The sequence below is a fragment of the Pistacia vera genome, unplaced genomic scaffold, assembly GCF_008641045.1.
Source record: "Pistacia vera cultivar Batoury unplaced genomic scaffold, PisVer_v2 Contig179, whole genome shotgun sequence".
Taxonomy (NCBI): domain Eukaryota; kingdom Viridiplantae; phylum Streptophyta; class Magnoliopsida; order Sapindales; family Anacardiaceae; genus Pistacia; species Pistacia vera.
Window position 1 is genome coordinate 937,040 of NW_022195887.1, and position 8,307 is coordinate 945,346.

General features: G+C 32.6%; 1 pseudogene; it reads right to left on the minus strand.

Moving 5' to 3' along the window:
• Positions 1-451: 451 nt before the first annotated feature.
• LOC116126332 lies at positions 452-2,555 on the minus strand (annotated as a pseudogene).
• Positions 2,556-8,307: the final 5,752 nt, after the last annotated feature.

Below are 8,307 nucleotides of genomic sequence, written 5' to 3' on the forward strand. Positions count from 1 at the left end.
GGATTATTATTAATCACTAATGTATTTCCGTGTTTTGTATGTTCAAACTGCTTAGCTGTAGTTGATAAAGTTGAATGATACTATCTAAGTTGTTGATTGTCCATATCTGAATCCGTTCTTGCTTAATAAATAAAGAAAAATCCCATATACAATTTAAAAATATAAAAAATAGAAATCCTGTATTTGAAAGAATCAATTTAAGAAAACATTTCTTCCCCGCAAGAGTGCTCATTCTTACATTACTCCTATTAATTTAGATGCCTATTAATTTACAGTATAATTAATAGATTTATAGTCGTCCGACTGCACGGGTGCAAGGGCGACTTCAACCCATTATCTGAGTCAATTGTTGTTGATCTTGGTGACCTATACTGATACGGTGATTATGAAGCTTGTGATTTTGGCGATGGTGAACTGCTCTCTTTCTTGATTCCCTTTTTGTTTCACTTCCTTACATCTTCTCCTTGCGCAAAGTGTCGGTTGGAACTGTAAACACAAATGTTCCTATTGGAATGTCTTCATAGTCTTTGAGCGGCGTACAAGTCTTAACTACAGTGCTCATTGTGGGTCTTTGTCTTGGCCTGTGGCTGGGCAGAGATAAGCCAATGCAGCCGCCTTTCGGGCGCCCGTCTCTGAGGATTGGCCTTCAAGTCTCGGATCATTATTCGCAAGTTTCCGGGGATCATTCAACATAGGTCTCGCCACTCTACTAAGTTCTGTTCTCTTTGAGGACGGCTCTTGTCCACCGACCTTCTGCCTGTTAAAAGCTCCAATAACACTACCCCAAAGCTTTAAACATCACTCATTGCAGTCAAGTGACCTGAAAAAAACATTTACTTTTATGTCAAGGCTAAGAAACTTTAAGAGATGGGAAATGCACAAAATAGTATTTTCAATAAAGTTAATTACTGTCATGATGTATTCAGGAGCGGCATAGCCTTGTGTGCCCATAACTCTTGTGGAAACATGCGTGTCATCTCCTTCTGGACCATCTTTTGCTAGCCCGAAATCTAGAGGTTAGGGTTGTAATCCTAGAGAAAGAATAAAATAAAACTACATTAGCCAAAATAGAAAAGAAAGGGAAAAAATGCAATTTTGGGTGTGAAAATAGAGGAATATGTAAAATGCTTACTGAATCTAACAGATGTTTGAAGCTAAAATCCCGATATATGACAGGTTTTTTCAGTTCATGGAGATACTCAAGTCCCTTTGCAGCTCCATGAGCAATTTTCATTCTTGTTGACCATGGTAGTGATACGAATATCCTGCACCAACAAGGAGAATTCACATTGCTCCTCATTGCTTCAAAAAAAACTTCAGAAAAAACGTTTTTATTATATATTGCGTACTTCTAAAGAGCTGATTCTCTAAGCTGCCCCGTGGCATATATTCATAAACCAGTAGCCTATGTCTTCTCGCAACAAAACCAATCAGCTTCACCAGAATGTGGATGTCTCAATTGTGCAAGAAATATCACTTCTGTCTTAAAAGGAAAAAAAAGGAAATAGAAGATAAGTTAATAATTAAAACAGTGGAAACTCCAATTCCTTGTAAAAATCTTAATTATGATGTATAATTATCAATTTTGTCCAGAAAGTACTCACCAACCACTCCTTATGTCCCTGCAAACCATCCAAATCCAGAAGCTTAACGGCACCGGCTGAGCCTTCAAACCAGGCCGAAGTTTGTCATCGATGAACCCTTGTGCACCGGTCCAAATCCACCTTCACCGAGAAAATTACTCGACGAGAAGCTCTGCGTGATCACCTCAGCCGGCCAACGTAAAAACATGAAGGTTTGAACCAGCAAGAGATACGGAAAGATCTTCCGAAAGCGTAATTGAACTGGGATTACTCAAATCCAAATGAAAGCCTCTGGAATGAGCTTTGCTTTGTCACTGCCTTCTTGGGCTTGTCTGATTTAGGCTCCTCTTGAGCAGCGAAACAATTTTGGAAAATAGATCTCCACGTAAAATTCTCTTCGCGACAGTCATAGCTAAGTGAGGTTCCTGAAAGCCCTAGTGGTTTATCAGATGAAGATCCAAGCGTGATGGCAAAATCTGTTGTTATTGAAAGAGAGAGAAGTAGGTTTGGAGAAGGTTAGAAGATGAAGAAATGAGAAGGATTAGGAGGGACCTTTAAAGGAGAGGCCAAGACTAATATTCAAAATACGAAACTGTTCTCTGAAATCCCAAGTTGAGAAACTCTTTCTATCTTCCTTGGAATTTTTCTATGAATTTATGCCATCTTTGCATAAAATATATTCTATGATATTCAACATGGAACTCTTCCACCTTATGTTCTATTTATAATATAGATTAAATGTTATTTATCATTTGATTATTGTGTGTTAATACGTTCTAAGTCCACAAAGTTGGTTCAATATAAATTACTTGATTACCCTTCTTGACTTTCGCGTTATGGTGAAAAAAATAGAAATTTCGATACGGATTCCTTGGAAGTTTATGCATAAAAAGCACGCATTCGAATCACCAATTATTTAATACTAAATCCCATAAAAATTCAGCCACCATGAAATGAACTTCCCATATTCATGTTTAGGCATGCTTTACTTCACCAAGTCTTTCAAAAGCTATACTTTTGGAAAATCTGAAAGGCTTTTATATTATATTATATAAATCTGATATGAAATATATATTATTTTTCATAAATTTGTATTATCAATTGAAAGGGCAATTTCGTCTAATCGCGAATCATGTTTTGGGACTTTGGTAAGGTCTGCTTGCAATATTGGGTAACCTTCTGGAAGCTTAGGTCAGACTTAAAAAATAAATAAATAAATGATTGCATTATCTTATATCTATAATGACATAAAACGGCCTCTATGAGTGACGAGATGGCACCAACTAGTGTGAACCGCGTGATGTGCGGACTTTTCTGCTTGTGTAGATTTACGGTCAGGAATCTTGCATTTAGTTGACTCAGATCTCCTCTACGGTGAGACCATAACGCGGTGGTTGAGGGGCGATCCCTAACATCTTGTTTAATCCTGTACGATTTGATGTTAAAACTAAAACCAAAATGAATCAAAACTATTTTAATAGTAATCATGCAGATAAACTTAAACTCTTGATTTTTTTGTACAAATCTGAACCGGAGAGAAGCTTCCGTTCGAGTTAGAGGGATAAATTTGTCAATGAGGGAGTAGGTGAGTTGTGTGGGGTGGCCATTTGTCAATTTTCATGTGTTAATTGAGGAAAGTCAATGTATATTATTGTCATTTTAGTTAGAATATAACGACCGCGTGGTGACACGTCTGTTTATCTGCGTCAAAACGAAAGTTTTTAAGACTAAATCATTTCTTTCTGTCGAAGAGCAAGATTTATAAGTATTATTGGGTCTATTTACTAATATTTTGGTAGAAATCAATGGGAACATACGAAAATAAATATCTTATTATATACCTAATCTTCTAGGCTCTCTCTCTTCCTCTCTCTCTCTCTCTCTCTCTCTCTCTCTCTCCTCTCTATATATATATATAATATATATAGAAGGTTAACTTTTCATCATAATCATCAATGGATGGTCGATGGTAAAGACAAAAATAATATTTTATGAGGTCTAAATTCAAGTTCTCACATACCTACCTAAGGGTAATACTTAACGGGTATTTGGTTGTCAACTTTAAACTCGAAAGATTAATTGAGGTGCGTATAATCTAACCGAACACCTTAATCAAAAAAACAAAAAAAAAAAAAAAAAAACCTAAAAAAATCTTCATCAAGACAAGTTGTAGATCTCTCTTTCAATGACAGCTATTTCTTTTTTTCTTGCTACTCAGTATATCAACTATGAACCACAATTCCACAAATGCTCTGGAAGAGCAATCCACCATGCATCAGCATCGATGATCGATCCATGACAGGATCCCTTCAAGCAATCCTTTTAATTTATATTTTATCCATATACGACATTGACCCTTAAAAAAATTAGAATATAAAATTATACATTATTAGTTGAGAAATAATCTCTTTCACAATTTATTTATTGTCACACCCTGAAATACAAGGTAATATAGTTTATTGTTATTATTCTTATATTATCATATATATTTGTATCTCATCGAATAAATTAGGAGAACTAATCAATTAAAGTACAACTACTTTCACCTTCTCTATAATGCGTATGGAACTTCACCAAAACATCAAATATACCAAGGAGTTTTGAATTTTATTTTTTATATTGACTGGAAAGTTTATCTAAAAGCACTATAATTATAGCAAACAAAATACAAAATAATCAACTTTTTGATACATGAAAGTTAGGAGAAAAGTCTTAGTTTGTATACAAACCATGACCAAGAAGGTTGACATTTTCCTCTTATCATATTCAAATTTAATTTACTGCATTATTTGATAATCTTGTTTAGAACCGGTTGACCAGACCATAAATACAAGATTTAGATTAAGTAATTAATCAGCGGTTACAGTTAATAAATAAAGCGATGCCTAAAGAATTATTGTAGACGTGATGTAATAAAGTGACCCAGTGGGAGAATGTTGGAGTTGTCGACTACTTCAACATTAATGGGTAAAGGAGACGCACTCGGGGGTCCCGCTGACCGGTCAGTGGTCAGGGGTCACGGGGCAGCGCCCCCGAGCCGTAAGCGGTTTGGGCTTTTCCATGTATAACGCTGTAGAATTCTTTTAAGTTACTAATTCCTTTTGGGTTGGGTAGGAATAGGAATCCATGTAAAACTAGGTTTAATCTCTTACCTAGTATATAAACATACTTTCTCGTTATGTGGGTTAGAACAACATTCATTGTAAACGAGAGAAGTGAGACATATTGCAATAATATTGACTCAGTGGACGTAGTCTAATTAGGTGAACCAGAGTAAAGCACGTATTATTTTCTTTGTTTACGTTTGATTTGTTTTACATTATATTATTCCTGTTATTACTTTATTCGTCCCGAGCTAATAACGACTCTCATTAGTGGTGACTGTCCTAAACACAACCAATTTCTTAATATAACATACACGTGTAAAGGGCTGACCAGAAGATTGCATACGTGTGAGATATATTTAGTAAGAAAAAATAGTATGGACGCAGGGGAAACAGTCTATGGGTGAAGCGTTTATAAACGAAGCGACAACGTGCAGTAATGTAATTCTAAATAAATATTAGGTAATGGGTCAGGTCAACCTTATGATTGGCCCAACCTTTCTGACAAAACACATAAAATTAACGCTAATTTAATTTGTAATATAAAGTGAAGATCTGATTGCAGAAGTTTCAGGGTTGGACTGATACCTCTTAAACGTGTCAGCGATGCGTGTGAAGGCTTTTTCCATGTGATTTTTAATTAATTGGGCGCAGTCATAGGATTCCTGTTTGCTACCAACGTCTCCATTTAGGGTAATATTACGATAACCATATTTTTTATAAATTTTTCCTTATAATTTTAGTAAGGTAATTGTATTAATCACTTATAATTAATTAGTAGAATTTATGCGAAACCAGATAAGATTTGTATGAACGAACCAAAGTGAGTTATTCATTAAAATTATGAGAAAAAAAATTATGAATGAAAGTTATTATCATGATGTATCTCAAAACTTTAATAGAAATTATGGATAAAATCCAATTAGTTTTTTAATGAAAAATATGAAACTGAAACCAATATCTACACTAACTATCATAATTTTATAAAATTAAATATGTTTATACCTTATAGTTTTTGTTATGGAAATAATTTGGAAGAAAAATAGACCGGTTTGGATATGGGTCCAACACTGAAACCGGCGGGGAATTTGGGTCCAAACCTGGGCTAATGGGTTAACCTTCTTCCATAATCTAAAGAAGTGGGTAGCCATGAATACGACTGATGGGTCAGAACAGTTAGACCAACTGACACAAAGTTATTCCAAACTAAACAAAAAATAAAATGGTCACGTAAGGGCTGTCGGAAATGATTAAACGTTCTCAAGTAATTGAATTAACACGACATAAGTCAGAACAGGCCTTGAGACTCATTCTAAGTTCTAACGTACAGCTGATATAATAAAAAAATCAATTTTTTTTAACTTTATTATATAGTATTGATATTATATTAGGGCACACTTTAATAGAATATATGTTAATTTTGTTTAATTAGGACGACACTTTTTGGAGATAAAACCTGTTCATGACAAACGCATTAATTTCATTCAGAAACACTTATAAAGAAATCATACATCTACAGTATACTCTATGAGAAATTTTTCTTCTAACTGACCTTGTTATCTATCCACACGTTTGTTATGAAGCTTATATGAGTTCTAAAAGTATATTTCAGATATTTTTTTTTTAAATTGTGGTAGCTTAATCTGTAGTATTGGGGATAACAGCATTAATTTATAATAATAGGCCTTTTCTTTTTCCACAAATATGTTAAAACCTCTCTCTCTCTCTCTCTCTCTCTCTCTCTTTGGGAGGGGAGGTAAGTATTTCAATTATAGAGTTATTATCCCTCGCCTCCTGAGGTTTGCGTTTTTCAAGTTATGCCCCACAAGTTTAAAATAGCTCCTGACTCCCCTTAGATTTCAAATTTTCTGAAACCTCCCCTATCCACCGTTTGTTAACAAAAAGTGTCAAGAAGAAGTATGTAAGCCCTAAGTATATAGATATTTCAAATAACCCTCTTGGAGTATAATTGTATCTATTATTTATTTATTTATTATTAGTTTTTTTTAAAAAAATTAGAAGTAAATTGTATCATTAATTAGGGGTGAGCATGAGTAGTGGGTAGAACCGGAATCGAACCGAAATTAACATTGTGCGGGTAGGTTTTGGTTCTAATTTTTTGGAATTGACTATGCGAGTCAATTCTAGTTCTAATTTTTTGTAATCGATACTATGGGGTCTAGTTTTGGTTCCAATTTTTTGGAACTGATACTATGCGGGTTCGATTAGGTTCCTACATGGTAGGAATCGGAAACCTGGGATGGGAACCGATAGCGGATACTCGGGATGGAATCTACTGGAACGAGGTGAGTATCTGGGATAGAACCTATCTTGGAACTTGGACTAAAACGAATATTAGTAAAGAATGGGGTCTGTCGAAATGTGCATATAAAAAAAAATAAAAAATGGGATTAAGACACTTGTGGACGTGTGAACTGTGGAGGCCCACTTGGTTGGGTGTGATTATATAAATAATAATATTATATATATTTTAAATTTTTAAATATATATTATAATATTAAAATTTTGATAATAATAATATAATTAGAATTATGATTCAATTAAAAATATTTTAGTGTTATTAAAGAATTATTTTTGAATAAAATAGTATATTTGATTTAATAATATTAAATTATTTACTTCACTTATCAAGTTCTAACTTCTAAGTATTTCTATAGTAAATTAGTAATTAATTAATTATATGATAAATTGAAAAACATTACTTAATTAAATGATTAGAAATTTAATTAATTATAACATTATGTTATAGTATGACAACTCATGCCTCATGAGTTTGGTATATTAAGAAGAGTAATATTACATTAACAAACACTTTCATTAACTTTTCTCTCACAAACGCGAGTGGCAGTTTACAATTGGTCAGTTGCATGAGTTTTGTCTGACCAAATACAAGTTAACCAATTGCGAACTACCACGTCGCATTTATGGGAGAGTGTTAGTGAGCTGTGTTTGTCAAACTAGTTTTATTCTATTAAGAAATGTAAGTGTTAACTAAAGATTCATAAAATATATAACATTAATATTTAATTTTATTATTTTGTCACCAATTCACAATTAATGTTAATTAACTTATGGGAAAATTCAAAAACTTCATTTTCACTCTAGTAATTATAATATATATAAATTATTATCTACTTATAAGTAATTAAGTATGAATCGAAATTACACTAGTATCAAAGATAAATGATTAGTCATTAATATATTAAAATATAAAAATCAAAAGCACCTACTAATTGTGTATGAAAATTTTTCCGAAATAATTAATTATAATAATTAATTTATTTCTCTCTTAAGAAAAAAATATTTATAGTGTTAAAATTTGAGGGTATATGATTAAAACTTAAGAGAATAAAATAGAGTAGATTCATTAAAGTGTATAATTGGAATTATGATCCAATCAAAAGTGTTCTAATGTTATTAAAAGAATTATTTTTTAATAAAATAGTATATTTTATTAAATAAATTTTAGTTATTACTTCAATTATCAAGTTATAGTATATCTATAATAAATTAATAATTAATAATTATAACATTACATTATGTATGACAACTCATGCCTCATGAGTCATGGTATATTAAGAATCATAAAACAAACTTAG